Source organism: Squalius cephalus, assembly GCF_949319135.1.
Source record: "Squalius cephalus genome assembly, chromosome: 23".
In the NCBI taxonomy this organism is placed as follows: domain Eukaryota; kingdom Metazoa; phylum Chordata; class Actinopteri; order Cypriniformes; family Leuciscidae; genus Squalius; species Squalius cephalus.
The window spans coordinates 7,870,119-7,890,775 of NC_137144.1; the positions used below are offsets into that span (position 1 = coordinate 7,870,119).

General features: G+C 40.2%; 1 protein-coding gene across 1 annotated transcript in view; it reads left to right on the top strand.

Moving 5' to 3' along the window:
* Positions 1-15,443: 15,443 nt before the first annotated feature.
* The window catches only part of frs2b (fibroblast growth factor receptor substrate 2b), a 34,823-nt gene continuing 29,609 nt past the window's right edge, over positions 15,444-20,657 (top strand). Inside the window, exon 1 of the mRNA XM_079859891.1 lies at positions 15,444-15,784. The gene's annotated coding sequence lies outside the window, so the exon portion shown is untranslated. The remainder of the gene's footprint in view (positions 15,785-20,657) is intronic.

Consider the following 20,657-nt stretch of genomic DNA (forward strand, 5'->3'; position numbering starts at 1 on the left):
GTGTCTCTATTTTCACGTTCCGTGTGATCGAATCACCAATAACTAGGGCACAATCAACAGAACTCTCAGTGGGTGTTTCACTGAGCGGGGCAAAACGATTTGTTATGGTAATCGGAACGGAAGAGTGTTTTTTTGATCCGCGACTAGAGCGATCCCTCACTGTCACCCATTTGCCTGGCTGCGCAGGCACTAATTCAGCTGGAACCGAATCATGTAAAGAGTTCACTATGCTAGGTGCATCCAAAGCATCTGAAGCTCTAGCATTCTTACTATCCTCAATTAAAGTTTGGATGCGTGTCTCTAGTTCTGAAATCGTCTCCGTTAGCCTAACTGTCTCCTTGCATTTATCACATATAAATCCTATATTGCCAACAGAGAAGGCTATGCTAAACATGTGACATGAAGTGCAGGTGACAATAACAGGACAAGACATTACTCACCGTGTTTGTTGAGTGATTCTTACTCACCTGAGCTTTTTATGAACTCAAAGGCGCGGGTGCGCGAGAGAAAAATAAATAAATAAAAATAGCTGAGCGCAAGGGTGACGCGTTAACAGGCTAGCGAATTGCTAGCGTGTTGTGCTAGTAGTAACGGAAGCTAGCGATGTCAGGTTAATCTGAGATGTTGGGTAAGCTGTATTTAGTAGTAGTATAAACAACTAGAAATTGTAGTAAATGATGGTTCAAAACAAGGAAATACGAGGCTAAGACGGAGCTTACAGCACCGAAGCAAACACACTCACAGCAGCGAGAACTGTGAGTATCACACTTAGATGTGACTATAAGTATAATACCAACAGCTGAAGATTAAACATGTAATTCTAAGCATTAAAAAAGCATCTGACTAGATTAGAATTAATTTTACTTTATTTGTTTAGAGCTTTAAAGTAACATTCTGCTCAACCACTTACTACCTCTATATGCTCCTGCAAGATACATAGAGTTATCTTACATTAATAATGCGCTTCTAAGAGTTTCTTTATGCAATTAGCATCTTCTAATGTGGAATAAAATCCAAATAGGTCTAGATCATGATCACGCAACATTAAAATTTTTAATAATAAACGAATGACAAAAAAAGTACTGCTTTGACAGCGTCTTATGATTCTGCCTCAATTATCGCCCCTCAAGAACAATTGCAGTGCTTTACAACTATAGGACAGGAAGAGCTAAATAAACGTATCATTGCATCTAAACCAACAACATTTATTAGATCCAATACCCACTAAATTACTGAAAGAGTTACCTGTAGCAGAAGAGCCTTTTCTCAATATTATTAACTCGTCTTTATCTCTAGTTTATGTTCCAAGATCGTTCAAGCTGGCAGTTATTAAGCCTCTCATAAATAAATCACAATTAGATCCAAATGAATTAGCAAATTACAGACCCATCTCAAATCTTTCATTTATGTCTAAAATACTAGAAAAAGTTGTGTCTGCTCAATTTTGCTCTTTTTTGCATAATAATGTATGAAAAATTTCAGTCTGGATTAAGGCCTCATCATAGCACAGAAACTGCGCCTGTTAAAATTACAAATGACTTACTTCTTTCTTCTGACCAAGGCTGTATCTCAGAACTAGTTTTACTTGATTACTCGATACTATAGATCATAAAATACTCTTAGATCGACTACAAAATTACACTGGTATTCAGGGACAGGCATTAAGGTGGGTTAGATCGTATTCGTATCTATCAGACTGTTACCATTTTGTCTTTTTAAACGGGGAAAAATCTAAGATAATGTCAGTAAATTATGGAGTGCCGCAAGGATCTGTGTTAGGCCCTCTGTTAATTTCAATATATATGCTGCCACTTCATAATATTATATAAACACTGAATTAGTTTTCACTATTATGCCGATGATACTCAGTTATATATTGGTTTAACTCCTGTGTATTTAACTAATCTTCTATCGCCTTACAATCCATCACACTCTTTAAAGCTACAAAATGTAATTTTTTTCACCGCTAGGGGTCGCTAACCTCTTACAATAACAAAGGCGTATGTTGATGATGCATAAGCGGAATTATGGAACTTGCCGTCATGCCGAAGGATCTAATAATGTTTATGGATGAGTGAATACATTGATGTTTTTTGACATGACTGTGGTATGAAGTAGGTTGCGATTGCTAATGAGAGACAGATATCAGTCTTTCATGAGTCCCGCGGATATAAAGGAATGAGGACATTTCATTCTACCGAACTACCAAGTGCTGAATAATACTCACACAGGTCAGTTTATTAGACGAATGAAACTTGTGAGGTAACGCAGCGCTGTTTCACTTGGTCTACACTATCATACTAAACTGCATTTGAGTGTGTTGAAAGTTATAATGTTATTTATCTGTATGAGACTAGCAGTAAGCTAGATCAACATTAGAATAACATACTGATCATATTCTAACATTTCATCATGTTGTTGAGCTATATAACATTGATTAGTTTTATGTACATTTGCTCACCTCTACATTTGCGCGTCTGATACCCCTTTTCCACCAAAAAAGAACTGGTCCGGAACTGGTGTTGGTTCGCTTTTCCACTACACAGTACCAGCTCGCCTCGGCTCGCTTCGACTCGACTCGACTCGCCTTTGTTTGGTTTTCCACAGCTGTACCTGTACCTGCTTCCAGGTACTTTTTTTCGTACCACCTCCGGCGAGGTTCTGAGCGAGCTGAGGCGATACTAAAATGTGACGTGAAAACACGGCAGACAGCTGATTGGTCAGAGAGAATCGTCACTATTCACTACGTCATCATTGCACACGCCAGACGGAGTATCCTGAATAAAAAACAGCAAAAACAAAAACATCCAAAAACAGCATACACTCGATTTCCTCCATTGTCCTGTGTGTGTGGGTAGCGGGTGTGTGTCGCGTAGAAGATTAGACGAGTCGAGTTGAGCTGGTACTGGTAATGGAAAAGCGCCAAAAGTTGGTTCAACTTGCGAACCTTCTCAGAACCTGTTTGTTTTTCCACTGTCTAGAGAGCCCAGTGAACGACGTTGTTACGTCACTGTGTACGTTGCCATACGTCTTAGCTTTCCCAGAAACGCTTGCGAGTAATCTGAGGGGTATCTGTCAAGTCGAAGTTTGTCACAGCTCTCGGCATCTCAAAAACGCCACGCTGATATTGATCCTTGTTTTATTTCTCCTTTTGTCCCAAACTCTGCTTGCCATGGTCCATAATGTTTGAATGAAACAACAACAGCGTGAGCGTGCTGCTAGACGCAACGCAGTTGTCCACGTCTGTCACCGTGGTTACTATGGCAGTGCAAGCGGAAACCAGGTATAACGCGGATATTACGTCATTGACAGGCGACAAGTGACAGGGACGTGCCATTATTTAAAATTGGAATTTTTCTGAAATTAAAAATCTTTGGGAACTTTTGGGAACTTTTGTAAGGACACAACTGCAGGAAATATATCACTGTGCAAGTGATTTTTGGATATTTTATTACAAAAATCTTACATATTGTAGCTTTAAGATCACAAAAATCTGGGCTTTTGATAGTACCTATTAACAGGATATCTTAAATTAATACATTTTTAGCTAACTGTGATTTGTATATGCACATTTCTGAAATACATAACTAAGACAGTTACCTCTGATAACAGACCACTCTAAATTGTAAAGCTGCTTTGAAACGATGTGTATTGTGAAAAGCGCTATACAAATAAATGTGAATTTAATTTCATTTAATTTAACTGGCAGAGATGCCACATAAAAGACAAGACTTGATTGTAATCACATATTATTTATTTCAGTAATTCAAATGTAAAAAATGTAAAAACCAATTAACTTTGTAATAAGAAATTAATAATTAAAAAGTAAATAAAACCACGACAAACCCCCCCAGCAACAAGCAGATATGAACAGGAGTGAAGAGTGAGCACAGTGTGTGTGTGTGTGTGTGTGTGTGTGTGTGTGTGTGTGTGTGCGTGTGAACATGCTCATTCCACATTGCATTTGTGCTGTAGTACCAGGCCTTTATTTATGTGTGAAAATTTGTATTGATTTTATTTGTCAATTTCTATAAAAATGATCTCTGTTGCAGTCACACCTGTGTATGTGTACATGTGCGTGTGCCTGTGTGTGTGAGTGGACATGTTCGTTCCACAGTGCATTTATGTTCTAGTACTAGGCCTTTATTTCGTGTGGAAATTTTCAGATTTATGCTTTATTTATTTATTTATTTATTTATTTGACAAAAGAAAAAGAAAAATCTATAAAATCTATATAGATTGCACTTCCTGCTCAGCTACTGTTCGGACGCTCTTGCTTACTGCTCCGCGCCTGACCTATCACTTTTATATTTTATCTTCTATATTTTTATATTTTATCTCCTTTTATCACCTAATTTTAACTTCAGCAAATCAGCACAGTGCTCAAACGACAAAGTTTGGATTACTACAAAAACGCAGAATTCTTTTACCCGACCAGCTTACATTCTGGGGAAAGGAAAACACAACTGCCTACATTCATAAGGATAAGAGAGAAAATGCCTCTTCTGGTTCAAGAATCTACTTGCTGCACTAACTGCCACAGACTTTTACAAAGGATTGCAGTTCTTGAAACAAAGTTACTTACAGGACCACCAAACCAGACGGAACACACAACAGAGACACCAAGGACACCCTCAGCATATAGCCGGTGAGTCCCATGAAACTAGTGCTCCTCAACAGGTAGAGAAACAAGCCGATCGACTTACAAATCGATGGCACAAACAGGGAGCGAGACCCAAAGGCACTCGACAGATTGTCACGAGCATCACATATTGCCGCAGTAGCATCCTCTACCCCAGATACAGCTCTGACAAGGATTGCAAACACTGGTTTCCTACCACCGCCTACATCTTGAGAACAGATTTGAAGTACTAAGTACTATCCCACTCTTTTGCTGCAAGCCCCCAGATATCAACCAAAAAACGGCAGGCACCGCAACCACCAAAGCCTGCGGGCCCAGCTCGCCCTCCCCCTCCTGTGAGAGCTCTTCGGCCTCTGCCACAACGCCAGGGCCCACACCCTCCTCCATCTGCTCGAGGTGAACCAAAAACAACTGATACCAGCTCTCAGTGATATGTGTTGGGTCCCCGCTATGATAACATTAACTTTCTCAAATGTTTACGGAACAAGCGGGAACCCAGTGTGCCTGTATCTTTCTCTATTGCTGTTCTGTTACAAGATAGAAAGTCTAAGGCCTTCAATAGCCGTACAGCAAACCCAACTAATCTGGTGCCTATTACACGTCAAACTAAGATTGCTGTGGGGACAAAAAGTAAGACTGTTAAGTTAGCACTTTTAAACATCCGCTCACTTAAAAATAAATCACTTCTAGTCAACGACTTATTAACCACAAACAACCTGGATTTTATGCTTCTAAATGAAACCTGGCTAGAAGACAGCTGCAGTGCAACAATCAAACATCCCCTCCTAACTTTACTTTTATGAGTGTCTGCAGAGCTGCTAAGAGAGGTGGGGATCTAGCTGCTCTTTTTAAAGATATCTATCAATGTAAGCAAATATCATTTGGGAATTACCCGTCTTTCGAATATCTGGGTATTGTGTTAAAAGGTGCTCCACGCATTTTACTTATCATTATTTACAGGCCTCCAAAATACTCTCCAGCCTTTGCTGAGGACTTTATAGAACTGTTATCAACAATTACCTCAGAGTTTGACTGTTTTGCCATTGCTGGAGATTTTAACATTCACGTAGATAATGCAGAAACCAATATGGCAAAAGAAATCAAAACTGTTTTCAAAAATTTTGATCTGACTCAGCATGTACATGGACCCACACACAATCGTGGACACAATCTAGATTTACTTATCAGTAAGGGTCTAAACATTTCATCGATTGTTATTAAGGATGTAGCACTGTCTGATCATTTCTGTATTTTCTTTGATATATTGATCTCTCCTGCCATTGAAGCTAGATCTGTGTCTGTCAAGAAGAGATGCTTAAATGAGAACACTAGTGTACTATTTATGAAGGCTATATCCTTAACACGAAGCATATCTGCTGACTCTGTTGATTTTGTCCTTGATTCTTTTAACTCAAAAGTTAAAATTGCAATTGATGATATTTCATATCAAAATATGAAAAGACAATGCAGAAAAGCAGAGTGCATGTGGCAGAAGACAAAACTTGTAGTCCATTATAACATCTACAAAGACAGCCTTCATGCTTTCAATATGGAACTAGGCAAAGCTAGACAGACTTTCTTCTCAAATATTATAAACAGCAATTTAAACAACACACGCACTCTTTTTGCTACAGAGAGACTGACAACCCCCCTAAGCCAGATTCCCATTAAAATGCTCTCAGACAGAAAGTGCAGTGAGTTTGCTTCTTTCTTTGAGAAAATCAATAATATCAGAAAGGTGATCAGCACATCCTTGAGTTGCGCTGGGGTCAGACAGATCAGACCACCTGAGAAAGTAGTTACTATGTCTGATTTCAAAGAAATTGATGGCAAAACCGTACAGCACCTTAAAACATCAACCTGCGCTCTTGACACACTTCCCACATCTTTTTTCAAAAGGGTGTTTAACAGTTTAGAAGCAGATCTTCTAGAAGTGGTAAATGCCTCACTTCTCTCTGGGAGTTTTCCAAACCGATCTCAAATCTTCCTTTCATAGGCAAGATCATTGAAAAAGTTGTCTTTAATCAGCTGACCAAATTCTTATGCTCGAATGGATACTTTGACCATTTTCAATCTGGTTTCCGACCGCACCACAGCACAGAGACAGCGCTCATAAAGATAATAAATGATATTCGCTTAAATACTGATTCAGGCAAATTATCAGTGCTGGTACTACTCGACCTCAGTGCAGCATTTGACACTGTCGATCACAACATACTTCTTGATAGGCTGGAAAACTGGGTGGGGCTTTCTGGGATAGTCCTAAAATGGTTCAGATCATACTTAGATGGGAGAGGTTATTATGTGAGTATAGGAGACATAAGTCTGAGTGGACATCCATGACATGCAGAGTCCCTCAAGGCTCAATTCTTGCGCCACTCCTGTTCAACCTGTATATGCTCCCAATGAGCCAAATAATGAGAAAGAACCAAATTGCTTACCACAGCAATGCAGACGACACACAGATCTACTTAGCCCTATCGCCTAACGATTACAGCCCCATTGACTCCCTGTGCCAATGCATTGATGAAGTCAATAGTTGGATGTGCCAAAACTTTCTTCAGTTAAACAAAGACAAAACTGAAGTCATTGTGTTTGGAAACAAAGATGAAGTTCTCAAGGTGAACGCATACCTTCACTCTAGGAATCAAACAACTAAAAATCAGGTCAGGAATCTTGGTGTGACACTAGAGTCAGACCTTAGTTTCAGTAGTCATGTCAAAGCAATAACTAAATCAGCATACTATCATCTGAAAAATATTGCAAGAATTAGATGCTTTGTTTCCAGACAAGACTTAGAGAAACTTGTTCATGCCTTCATCACCAGCAGGGTGGATTATTGTAATGGACTCCTCACTGGCCTTCCCAAAAAGACCATAAGACAGTTGCAGCTCATACAGAACGCTGCCGCCCGGATTCTGAGCAGAACCAGAAAATATGAACATATCACACCAGTCCTCAGGTCTTTACACTGGCTCCCAGTTACATTTAGGATTGATTTTAAAGTATTATTACTGGTATATAAATCATTCAGTGGCCTAGGACCTCAATACATTGCAGATATGCTCACTGAATATAAACCCAACAGATCACTCAGATCATTAGGATCATATCATCTAGAAATACCAAGGGTTCACTCTAAGCATGGAGAGTCTGCTTTTAGCTATTATGCCAGCCAGGGCAGCTGGAACCAGCTTCCAGAAGAGATCAGATGTGCTCCTACTGTAACGGTCACCAGCTGGAGTGCCCTTGAGAGCCACCAGAGGGCACTCCACATAAGACTATTATCACTCACAAACTACATTTCCCATAACTCACTGCCCGGACTCATCATCACTTATCACTGATCACATTCACCTGTACCTCATTCACTGATTGCATTCACCTGTGTCTCATCATCCTGTTAGTCTCAGTCTATTTATACCATGTTCATTCATTCACTCACCGCAAAGTCTTGTTTAAGTGTTACACTGCATTTCTGAGCATTCTCCTGGTTTTCTTGTCTCTTGGTTTTGAATATCTTGCCCTGTTTCCTGGATTACTCTCTTGCCTCTGGTCCCTGGATTACTCTCTTGCCTCTGGTCCCTGGATTACTCTCTTGCCTCTGGTCCCTGGATTACTCTCTTGCCTCTGGTCCCTGCCTGTTTTGTTTGTTTGTTTGTTTGTTTCTTTCTTTCTTTCTTTGTTTTGACTGCCTGCCTGTGTATGATCCTTGCCTGTACATTGGATTACGCCTCTGGATTGCCCCATACAATAAAGCTGCGTTTGGATCTCAACCCTCGTCTCGGAGCAGTTCGTAACAGAAGACTTCGCCACACCCAGATCCAGCAGCTATGACCTCCAGGAATCCAGCAGTACGGATCTCGCCTGATCTTCCCAGCATGAGCCGGGAGTTCGCTGGACAGATCGCGGCCTTGGCCCTGGTTAGCCTTGATCTGTTCCAGTACACCTGGGGGTTTGTTCCTCTCGCTGCCTCTTGCTTTCTGGGTGACGAGGCAATTAAGTTGTGTTACCGGCTGGGGGCTAAGGAGGTCGACCCGAGGGAGCTTCCCGATCTCTCCGGTCTGGATTGGAGAGAGGCACTCTCCAGATGTCTGGAGAGCTTCCTTCCGTGGCACGCCATGTCACCGTCTGCACTTCACGTATGTCCAGCCGAGCCTGCACTTCACGCCAGTCCAGCCGAGTCTGCACTTCACGCCAGTCCAGCCGAGCCTGCACTTCACGCCAGTCCAGCCGAGCCCGCACTTCACGCCAGATCTGCCGAAGCCAAGGCAGTATGCGTCATGCCCGCTGCCCCTGAGACTGAGAGCGTCATGCCCGCCGCGCCTGAGACAGCAAGCGACATGCCCGCCAAGCTAGAGCCTTCACCGCTGGTCCCGTCCAGCACAGAGCCCTCTTCACTGCTGGTCCCGTCCAGCACAGAGCCCTCTTCACCGCTGGTCCTGTCCAGTTCAAAGCCCTCTTCATCGCTGGTCCTAACCAGCTCAGAGTCCTCTTCGCCGCTGGTCCAACCCAGCTCAAAGCCCTCGCCGCCGCTGGTCCCGTCAAGCCCAGAGCGTGCTGATCCCGATCCAGAGACTGTTCACGTCACGTCTGCCGATCCAGAGACTGTTCACGTCACGTCTGCCGATCCAGAGACTGTTCACGTCACGTCTGCCGATCCAGAGACTGTTCACGTCACTTCTGCTGATCCAGAGACTGTTCACGTCAGTCCTGCCGAGCCAGAGCCAGAGCTTCACGTCAGTCCTGCCGAGCCAGAGCCAGAGCTTCACGTCAGTCCTGCCGAGCCAGAGCTTCACGTCGTCACTTCTGCCGATCCAGAGACTGAGCTTCACGTCACTTCTGCCGATCCAGAGACCGAGCTTCACGTCACGTCAGCCGATCCAGAGACTGAGCTTCACGTCACGTCTGCCCGTCAAGAGTCTCGTCCCGCCGAGACTGAATCTGTTCCTGAGCCTGAATCTGATCCTGATACTGAGCCTGAATCTGTTCCTCTTCCTCTTCCCGTGCCTGTGTCTTCGGACAAGATGGCCGACTCCACGCCTGTGTCTTCGGACAAGATGGCCGACTCCACGCCTGTGTCTTCGGACAAGATGGCCGATTCCACGCCTCTGTTTTCGGACAAGATGGTCTCCGCCGAGCCAGTGTCTTCGGACAAGATGGCTGCCGCCGAGCCAGTGTCTCCGGACAAGATGGCCACTGCCACGTCGCCTGAGCCCTCAGCAGAGATGGCCGCCGACACGCCTGAACCTGAGCCATCAGCAGAGAAGGCCACCGACACACCTGAACCTGAGCCCTCAGCAGAGATAGCCGCTGCCACGGTGTCTGTTCCTGAGCCGGTGTCTGTTCCTGTCCTTGAGCCGGTGTCTGTTCCTGTCCCTGTGTCTGTTCCTGTTCCTGAGCCGGTGTCTGTTCCTGTGCCATGGCCGCCTGAAGGGTCGTCTCCGCCCTGGCCGCCTGAAGGGTCGTCTCCTCCCTGGCCGCCTGCACAGCCTGCTCCGCCCTGGCGGCCTGCACAGCCTGCTCCGCCCTGGCCGTCTGCACAGCCTGCTCCGCCCTGGTCGCCTACACAGCCTGCTCCGCCCTGGTCGCCTGCATAGCTTGCTCTGCCCTGGTCGCCTGCACAGCCTGATCCGCCCTGGTCGCCTGCACAGCCTGCTCCGCCCTGGCCTTCCGCCCTGCCGGAGTCTTCAGGTCCTCTTCCGCTGCACGTGCCTGGCCCTCCATCCCGCCCCCAGGGTCCGCCTCCGCTCCACCTCCCTCCTGGACAGTTTTAAAGGGGGGGCTATGTAACGGTAACCAGCTGGAGTGCCCTTGAGAGCCACCAGAGGGCACTCCACATAAGACTATTATCACTCACAAACTACATTTCCCATAACTCACTGCCCGGACTCATCATCACTGATCACATTCACCTGTACCTCATTCACTGATTGCATTCACCTGTGTCTCATCATCCTTTTAGTCTCAGTCTATTTATACCATGTTCATTCATTCACTCACCGCAAAGTCTTGTTTAAGTGTTACACTGCATTTCTGAGCATTCTCCTGGTTTTCTTGTCTCTTGGTTTTGGATATCTTGCCCTGTTTCCTGGATTACTCTCTTGCCTCTGGTCCCTGGATTACTCTCTTGCCTCTGGTCCCTGGATTACTCTCTTGCCTATGGTCCCTGCCTGTTTTGTTTGTTTGTTTGTTTGTTTGTTTGTTTGTTTTGACTGCCTGCCTGTGTATGACCCTTGCCTGTACATTGGATTACGACCTCTGGATTGCCCCATACAATAAAGCTGCGTTTGGATCTCAACCCTCGTCTCGGAGCAGTTCGTAACACCTACAGTAGTCACATTCAAATCCAGACTCAAAACACTTCTGTTTAGCTATGCATTTACTGAATGAGCACTGTGTTCATCCGACTGTTTGTACTGTACTGTATTTTATTTTATTTTTCTAAACTGTTTTAATTATTCTTATTTCTTTTTATTATTTTAATTTCTTCTATGTAAAGCACTTTGAATTGCCATTGTGTATGAAATGTGCTAAATAAATAAACTTGCCTTGCCTAAATTTTTTGCCTTTACCATTGATTTTATAATGTGTGTGTGTGTGTGTGTGTGTGTGAACTAAATTAATAACTTTTTTGCAACAAAAATTAACCATCATTTTACTTACTTAACTTAAGCTGGACTATGATGCTATTTCCTTCTAGAAAAAAACTTTGTTGCATTATTTTCCTGTTATCACTGTAAAGCTGCTTTGAAACAATCTATATTGTAAAAAGATCTATATAAATAAAGGTGACCTGACTTGACTAAGGCTACATTGCTACCACAGTCAGTTTTTAATAAAAGGTCATTAGCTACCCTAAGAAGAGCTGATTCTGTGCTATGACCTGATCTAAAACCAGATTGAAATAAGCTTTAGGACTAAACTGTAAGCCACTTGTTTACCATGAAGACAACTGTGTCATTGAAGAGACTTTAGACCAGTAGCTGTAATTATGACCGCCGCTAGCATAGCTAGCGAAAGCGGTCATATAGGGATTGTCAAAGTTTTTTTTTTTTTTTTTTTTCGTCATCTACTGAATTTTTCGTCAACGATACCAGGGACACCGAAACACCGGGGAACATGAAATTTGGTGGGCATGTAGCCCCACTAGACTTTTACGGAAAAATTTCGTTTGGTCCCCGGGGGCCACTCCCCCCCCCGCGCTGGGCCCCCCCAAACCCAAAAAATGCAGTTTTTCCTAAATAACTACCTGAACCGTGGCACCGAGGATGAAGAAATTTTTATGGTATGTTGGTCTTAAGGGCCCACATCAACCTAGCCCATAATCGATTGTCAAAGGTTTTTTTTTTTTTTTTTTTTTTTCGTCATCTACTGAATTTTTCGTCAACGAATACCAGGGACACCGAAACACCGGGGAACATGAAATTTGGTGGGCATGTAGCCCCACTAGACTTTTACGGAAAAATTTCGTTTGGTCCCCGGGGGCCACTCCCCCCCCGCGCTGGGCCCCCCCAAACCCAAAAAAATGCAGTTTTTCCTAAATAACTACCTGAACCGTGGCACCGAGGATGAAGAAATTTTTATGGTATGTTGGTCTTAAGGGCCCACATCAACCTAGCCCATAATCGATTGTCAAAGTTTTTTTTTTTTTTTTTTTTTTTCGTCATCTACTGAATTTTTCGTCAACGATACCAGGGACACCGAAACACCGGGGAACATGAAATTTGGTGGGCATGTAGCCCCACTAGACTTTTACGGAAAAATTTCGTTTGGTCCCCGGGGGCCCAGGGCCCAAAAAATGCAGTTTTTCCTAAATAACTACCTGAACCGTGGCACCGAGGATGAAGAAATTTTTATGGTATGTTGGTCTTAAGGGCCCACATCAACCTAGCCCATAATCACTCATTTGTGATTTGCGCCCCTTCCCATAAAAAATGAAAATGCAATATTATTCTGCTTTAATCGCCCCTATCTTCAGTTGAGATGTTCAGAACTGCACCATATTTCATGTGTATGATTAACTTGACATCCTCTGGGGGTATGCTAAGTTTCGTAGAATTTCATCCATGGGGGGGTATAAAATAAATTCATTTATGTGCACATTTAGTGACTGTACACTCATCGGCCTGTAGATGGTGCTGTTGAGCGAAGGGTTGCTGGTTTAGGATGATACTGTCACACACACACATGCGGTCATATTTTGTACCGCCATGCGGTACATCTAGTTTTATCAAATTTTGCACAAAAAAAAATATTACTCTGATTCTTGAGAAAGGGGACGAAACATGTTTTAGAAGTTAGTTTTTATTATTTAATAATACATTAATTATAAACTGATATATTTGTAGACAAAGGTCTATGAACCATGTAAGGGAACAAGTTTTTCTGAAAATATATTTTTCTAAAAATATACATTTATTCACTTCATAACTTAATTTGTGTCAACTCCGTCAGACGCATTAAAAAGCATGCTATTTTAATTTGATCCATCCAACAACAGTGTAAAGTCTTCAATTATGTAATAATGGTGTTTAGTAAAGGAGTTTAGTATAGTGAAAAATGCATTTTTTTTCCTGGGTTAGGGTTATTATGAAAAATCCATTTCCTAAAATCCTTAATTCTCTTCATATATAATAAATCATATAGTTCAGTTGATATTTTAATATTTTAACAAAATAAATGGAAAGAAGAATAAAATGTTTCTTTCAAAATTAATAGAAACCTTCATCTAATGAAAAACTGATGGAGTTGACAAAGGTCCACCTGAGGTTACAACAAGTGATTGACAAGACAACATAAGACATCTAACACATTTTTTAAGCTAACATTTAATTTAATACAACAATCCTTCCAGTGTTTTGTTTTTCTCCTTTTAGCTGTAGCCTACAGCGCGTCTCATTCTGGGTCTCAGTAGCTCACAGAATACAAGAAGCGTATATGTTAGGTTGAGTGTAATGGTAAGCAGAATTATGTGCCGCCCTGTAGCAGCAACAGGAATGTTCCCAATGTGAATCCAAATGATCTGTATAGCCTGTCTTTAATCCGCATCAATTACGTTCATTTTATTTGTGCCGACCTGCATGACTTAAGCAGAGGGAAATGCCGTCGGATATGTTCGCTCTCTTTGAAGTCCATTATATCAGTGTTTGCTATTGCTGTGATCTCATGTTAGTGACAGGTTGTAAAAAATGTGTACAGATTAATTATTCATAATAAGAACTGCAATATTCCATTAAAAAAAAAAAAAAAAAAAATCATCAATTTTGAAATCATGGTGACAGTAGTAAAGTAGTAAAGATGCTACGTACATAAGACATCAGGCCAAATGTAAAATCATGAAACAACATATTTTAAGGTGACATTACTCAAATAAGTACTGAGTAATATTAATTAACTACATCTATTGAGAGTTATATGTACTATAGAGTTACGGTTGGGGTAGGGTAGTGTTTGGTTTAGTTTACTATTATTACTATGGTAAGTACATGTAGTAATGTGAAAATAAAGTGTTAAATACGTCACCTTAAAATACAGTGTTACAATATATATATATATATAAAATATCACTATATAAAGAGTTTTGTGAGCACTTGTCAACTCCATCAGCTTACAACTCTGTCAGACATAAAACCTGATGGTTTGACGTCTGATGGAGTTGACAAAACTAAATATTTTTCCACCTTAATCACATACAGTGGAGCATTTTTTTCTCTTAGCTGTAGCTGCCTAATACAATCATAAAAAAATGCCAAGATTTAACCCACAACTATTTACAGACACTATTACACCAGGATAGCAGAGTTGACATGTTAAAGCTGTGACTGCAGAGACTTCAACATTGTTAGTATAAAATAAAAAAAAGATACAACATTCAGGACTATGAGTCTGTGAGATTAGGAAAGAGGTCCGCAGAGTTAAAGATGACCATGACATTGCCTGATTTATTCAGAATTATAAAAGATCAACGGAGTTGACACAAAGTGAGGACACAACTTTGATAGGCTTTTTTTTTTTTAATGAAAAAAATGTAATTCTATTGTTTGATACATTACAGATGTGTGCCTTTCAATTTAAATGTATATTTTTGAATTTGTTGCATTTTTAAACACTTTGTTTGGCAGTAGCTATTTACAAGTATAGAGAATGCATTTAAAATAATACTAAAGCAATTATTTAAAAATAAAAGCAATGTCCTGAGTATCCAGATTTCCTTTAAATGTAACTTTTTAAGCCTATTTTTATTTTGACGAATCTCTTTATTTTTAACATAAAGAGGGCTTTTATGTGTAGGACATGTTTTGTCCCTTATCTCAATAATCAGTTATTATTGATTTACATTACATTTAGGATACACAAAATGCTACAAAGACAAATGAGCCATATGATTTTTTTTTTTTTGTTTACCACAGAATGTTATCGAGATACAGCCTTTAGGCCTATAGAACTTTAATGGTGTAAATTACATTTGTTGTTTCAAGAAAATGAAAAAATGTCCCTGTGATAGTATGTAACAGTTAATCCACTGTTGGACATTTAAATTTAAATTAAAGCCTATTAAAATTAAACTAGTGAAGATTAATAAAGTGTTTTAATTGAGTTTATTGAGTCCACAAGGCCAAAACTGTCCATCGTTCAAGAAACATCAAATAATGCTAGGTGTAGCACTCTGTATTGGAGACCCGATTAGGTACTGTAAACTGTTGTTGTTACGACACTTTAGACCACCCATTCTGCGCTGAGCCTCCAACCATAGACTGTAAAAAATAACCCACGTAAAATGACCTACACCCGCGCATGCGCAGTGTCCCCTAGCTAAATGCTAATGCTAGCACACACTATTTTGCAGCGGCCCCAGATAGCAACAAAATTAACCAACAAATAACCCTTACTCCGATTTTACTCTTTAATGCGAACTTTAACTTTACATCAGAATACGCTACGACGGGCCGTTAAACGTGCTTTATATAGTTAACGTGTGGTTATTGAGTGAAAGAGGGGACATTATTTTGGCGCTCGGGCGGACTTGTGCTAGTTTGGCTAATGATTCTTACTCTTCATAAAGTTAACATATGAACCTGTGATAATATGTGGAATATTAATCGATGAAAAGTACCCATCCTGATTGATCACAAGCTTATCGTAAGTATTTTCCCCATCTATTTAATAGAATATGTTTATCTAGCTAATCTCTTATCTGATGTATATGTTAGCTGTGCTACGTTAATCCAGTGGAATTCATGCATTAAATTAATATGTAAAAGAAATACACAACAAAAATGTGCCAGTACAAACTTTATTTGGTTTATTGTGATTTTATCGAGTAACAATAATTTGTATTTTATTCTATTTTCACTTTGAGTCTTGTCAGTTGATAAATGTTCAGATATTTCGTGATGAGTTTAAGTGAGTTACACATTTGAATTGAACCCTGCATTGAAACTATCCCTGCTAATGTAAACGGTGTGCTGCTTATTAATATAAGGAGTATGTGTATTTACTGCATTTTTTTATATTGTATTTTTATATATTTTATATAAAATTCATATATGTAAATGAAAACCTCAGACCGCCTAATAAAATTGATGTGGTGCGACCAAAGAAAAACAAAGAAACAGGACAATATGTCATGATAGAGAGCCCCTGTGGACCCTCATGTCTGTGTGTCAGGGACAGGGTCAATAAAATATCAGATAATGAACTAACTTCAGGCAAGGTTAGTTTGCAACGTAACGTGGTGTGACTCCACAAAAATTGGTTAATTATACATTACATATACATACAAAAAAAAAAACCATTTAACTTAAAAATATATATTTAAAACCTTTAGTTTGGAAAAAAAATGTTTAAGATGTGTGCATTTATGTGTGTGTAAGGTTTAAGGAAAATGCGAGTACATTTTCTGTCATCTTTGCAAGACTGTTATACGAAGAGTGTACAAAGTAACATATTTTAGCAACTGTGTGAAAGTGAATAGCACACAACAGGCACAATACCAGTATAAACTAGGGGTGTGACGGTTAGTATAACCGTGAGACCGACGGTTATTTTTGAACACCGTCATTAGATCTGTATAACCGTCAAAACCGTGTTATTAAAATATTTTTTACAAAACAATTTTATCATAGAGAATGTTTAAACACTAATTAAAAACAATTGTTAACAGTCTGTGTCATTAATGGTCTACGTCGTTTCCAACTGTATTTGATTCTTTGCCAAGTACCTACGCAAATTTTGTTTTGTAAATCGTCAGACATGATTTTTACCACTTCATTAAGTTTTACTTTGTAGAAAGCCTTTCTTTAAAGCGAATTTCGTTTTGTACAAATTGTATCTTAATTTTAATAAATTTTTCATCAACCAATTGCATGTATTTAATAAATAAAAAGCAAATGACAATATAATAACCGTGACATGGAGGCGCCGGTGCGCTTCGTTCACTTGCATTGCATTGCATTGTGAACTAGAGCGCATCTCATCGTAAATGAATGAAACTCAGCGTAGGCCTATGCCTAATACATTAGCATTAAATATCTTTGCTGCATCCTTTCTAGAACAGACAAGGGCTTTCTTGCGGCTCGCATCAGCAGAGCATTGCATCGTCCATAGACCGCAGAACAATCAGCGGATGGCGGGCGGGTGCGGCTTTGAAATTTGGTCAAAAAACGTTGGTGCGGATGATGAGTTTTGTGATGCGGTTGCGGATGAAATAATACCCCATCCGCGTATCTCTATAGATAACAACATTGAACACTACACAAATATTAATTGTATTTTTTTTAATTTAGGCGATCAAATAGCTAATCAGTGTCTGCTCGTTTATTCAGTTGTCCTATAACAGACAAACGTCGCAACGTTTACATGGAGAAGGTAAAGGCATCGTTTTCAAAAGTTTGCACTTTGAAACCTGTTTTCAAAAGCTTGTGTTTGTCACCGTTGTCATGTAAATAAATGGCCAAAACGCATAAAAAGTTTTCCGTTTTCAGTTTAAAATAGTGCCGTGTAAAACACACCCTTTATAGTGTGGACAAGGCATAATCTTTCTTTAAAACGGTACAGTGTAGTGTGTGTTGCATTGTTAAAATGAAAATACACCCTAGTTTATTCTATCATTTTTTTATATTAATTTAAATGAGTCTATCTAGTCGTCAAGTCTCAAATCCTACCTAGGGTTTTGTTTATTTTCTTCTAACAGGGTTTAAAAATAAACTGAGCTAGCAGCTTTTAAGGCCTCTCTGTACGCGATCGTGCTCTCTTTCCATGAAATGCGAAAAAACTTTGTTTTCTTCCAGTTACACTCCATTTTTCTGGCTTCTCTCTTAAGTGCCTTGAGTGTGCTCATTGTACCATGGCGTTGGACTTAGGGATGGGACGGTATGAAAATTTAATATCACGATTATAGTGACCAAAATTATCGCGATTATCAATATTATCACGGTTTTGTTAAAACGAGATGAAAGTGTTCAAAAAGAGTTGATGCTCACACTGAAGACATTTCAACAAGTTTTATATTTGAAAATCAACAAACAACAAATAAAACAAGCAGCTCTATGCACTTTTTAAAGCATTTCCTTCCTTATAATGACGGTCGCATAATAGCAACGCATTATAACACTGCGCACATCCATTGTAACGGCCACCTAGTGTTAAGTAGTGTTCATGACATGAATGTGGATGTGCCTTTAAGATAACTTCTTCTATGGCATACGTTATTGTATGCGTGCTGTTTTTATGTGAGCGCGCACGCACAGTAAGAGTGAGATTGATCACGCAAAGAGGAAGATGACTGCTCTACTGCTGACCGTTGTTTTATTATAATGTATTTACTTCCACTTTGATTTGTAGCATGTTTTAGAGTGTTTTCTTTTCCCTTTTAACATTCGCTCTTCGACATGTATGTGAGTGTGCCTAACTGAGAGAAAACATCTATAAAAGTCTCGTGGAACTACCAGTTCATTTGCACTGTCTTGTATTCTTCATCTAGGGCAGACTTCAAACTCTCTGACAGACCGACGTTACAACATGTATCACAATGGAGGCGCTCTCTCGTTTCATTCAAATACAACTTGCCATCTTGCGTCTCCGTTTTTAATTGTATTGAAAATTAATTCAGAGTTGATTTATTGTTTACAGAGTTTGATAATATTGTTGTGATCATCTTGTCTGAACGATTGTTTTGTACGCTGTAGTCTACATAATGGATTTATAAACAGGTAAGATTTAAAACATTAATCTCAATTCAATGTCCCTGTAATTATGTGGTAAAAAAAAAAATCGGTGTAATAAGTGTATAATGAATATAAATTATTATCCCTTAAATGTCACTCTTAATAGTCTTGTTTGAACTTGTTCGTTCGTCTTTGGCTAAGCCACTTGCTGCGAACTTTTCTTTGCGGAAGCTTCACGTTTATTTTAAGTGATTTGATATAAAATAGTTCAACTTAAAACAACATTTTATGCCCAATTATTTCCTAGACGTAGTTTTGGTATTGAGGTCAAAGTTAACTTGCCTTCCGTTCGCTATAACATACAACAGTCGGTGATGATCACACAAGACGACTCGGTAGATCTGAAGTTTCCCCCTATTGCAGCGACTTTTTCTTGTGCATGTTCTGCTGACAGGGTGACCATCCTCGATTAAGTTTCCCTCAGGACTTTTGTTAAAGCCAAAATATGACCACACCTCAGAATTGGTTCTTTTAAAAGGCTGAAAAATCTCCAGAGCACGGTCACTGCCTTCCGCAATTCCTTCTTGAATAAAAAAAATAACATTGTGCGCTGCCCCTGCGCCTGCTTCAGACTGTTGCTGGCTGAACAGGATCTAAAATCGCGATAATCAAACACGGTTTTAATGATAATTAAATTTTAAACGATATTACTAACCGTCAGTACATTTTATCGTGGTTTATAATGAAACCGGTAATCGTCCCATCCCTAGTTGGACTATTTTCTTTAATCTTCTTTAAGCGCAAAGGAGCAACTGTTTAAATTGCTGGAAAAGAGAGAGTTAAAAGTGAGAGTTAAAACTCAATATCGAGTTCTTCTAAGCTATCTGGGATGCTGAGGAGATGAAACTGATCAGGAATGTTATAAATAAAGCAATAGTGGCAGAAGTGATAACATATTTGTAACACGGAGTCGGCTTTCCAACCTTGGCTAAATAAAGTTTACACGAGACTAGATAATGATCTGAGATGTCATTACTCTGCTGCAGAATTTCAACGGCATCAACATTGATTCCGTGTGATTATATTTGATCTAGAGTATGATTATGACAATGATTGGGTCCTGACTCCTGACATGTGTTGTCTAACTCCAATAGGATCCCAATGGATCTTTTTCATTATCTACATGTATAATTAAAATCACCAACAATTAGGACTTTATCTGCAGCCAGTACTAACTCTGATAGAAAATCAGCAAATTCTTTGATAAAGTCTGTATGGTGTCCTGGTGGCCCGTATACAGTAGCCAGCACAAGTCTCCAACGTGATTTATCATTTACATTAGATAGTGTTACATTAAGCACCAACACTTCAAAAGAATTATATTTGAAACTAGACTTCTCGGTAATTCTGAAGATATTGCTAAAAGTTACAGCAACACCTCCCCCTTTGCCTTTCAGACGAGGCTCATGTTTATAACAGTAATCTTGCAGGGTGGACTCATTTAAAGTCATGTAATCGTCTGGTTTTAGCGAGCTTGGTGACGTGAGACAGCTAGCAGACGGTCGGTTTAGCCAGTCTGTCTGCTTCCTGACCTGAGCCCCAGTTTGTCATGTTTGAGCTCTAAGATTATGTGCCATATTACTATAGAGAAGAGCAGGACCATCCCAGGAGGGATGATTACCATCTCTTTTCAACAGGTCAGGTCTGCCCCAAAAACTTTTCCAATTGTCTATGGTGGACACACCACTTAGACAGCCAGCCATTGAGTGAGGACAATCTACTAAATATCTCATCACTCCGGCGAACAGGAAGGGGGCATCGTACTTGCAAGTTCACACACCTCTTTA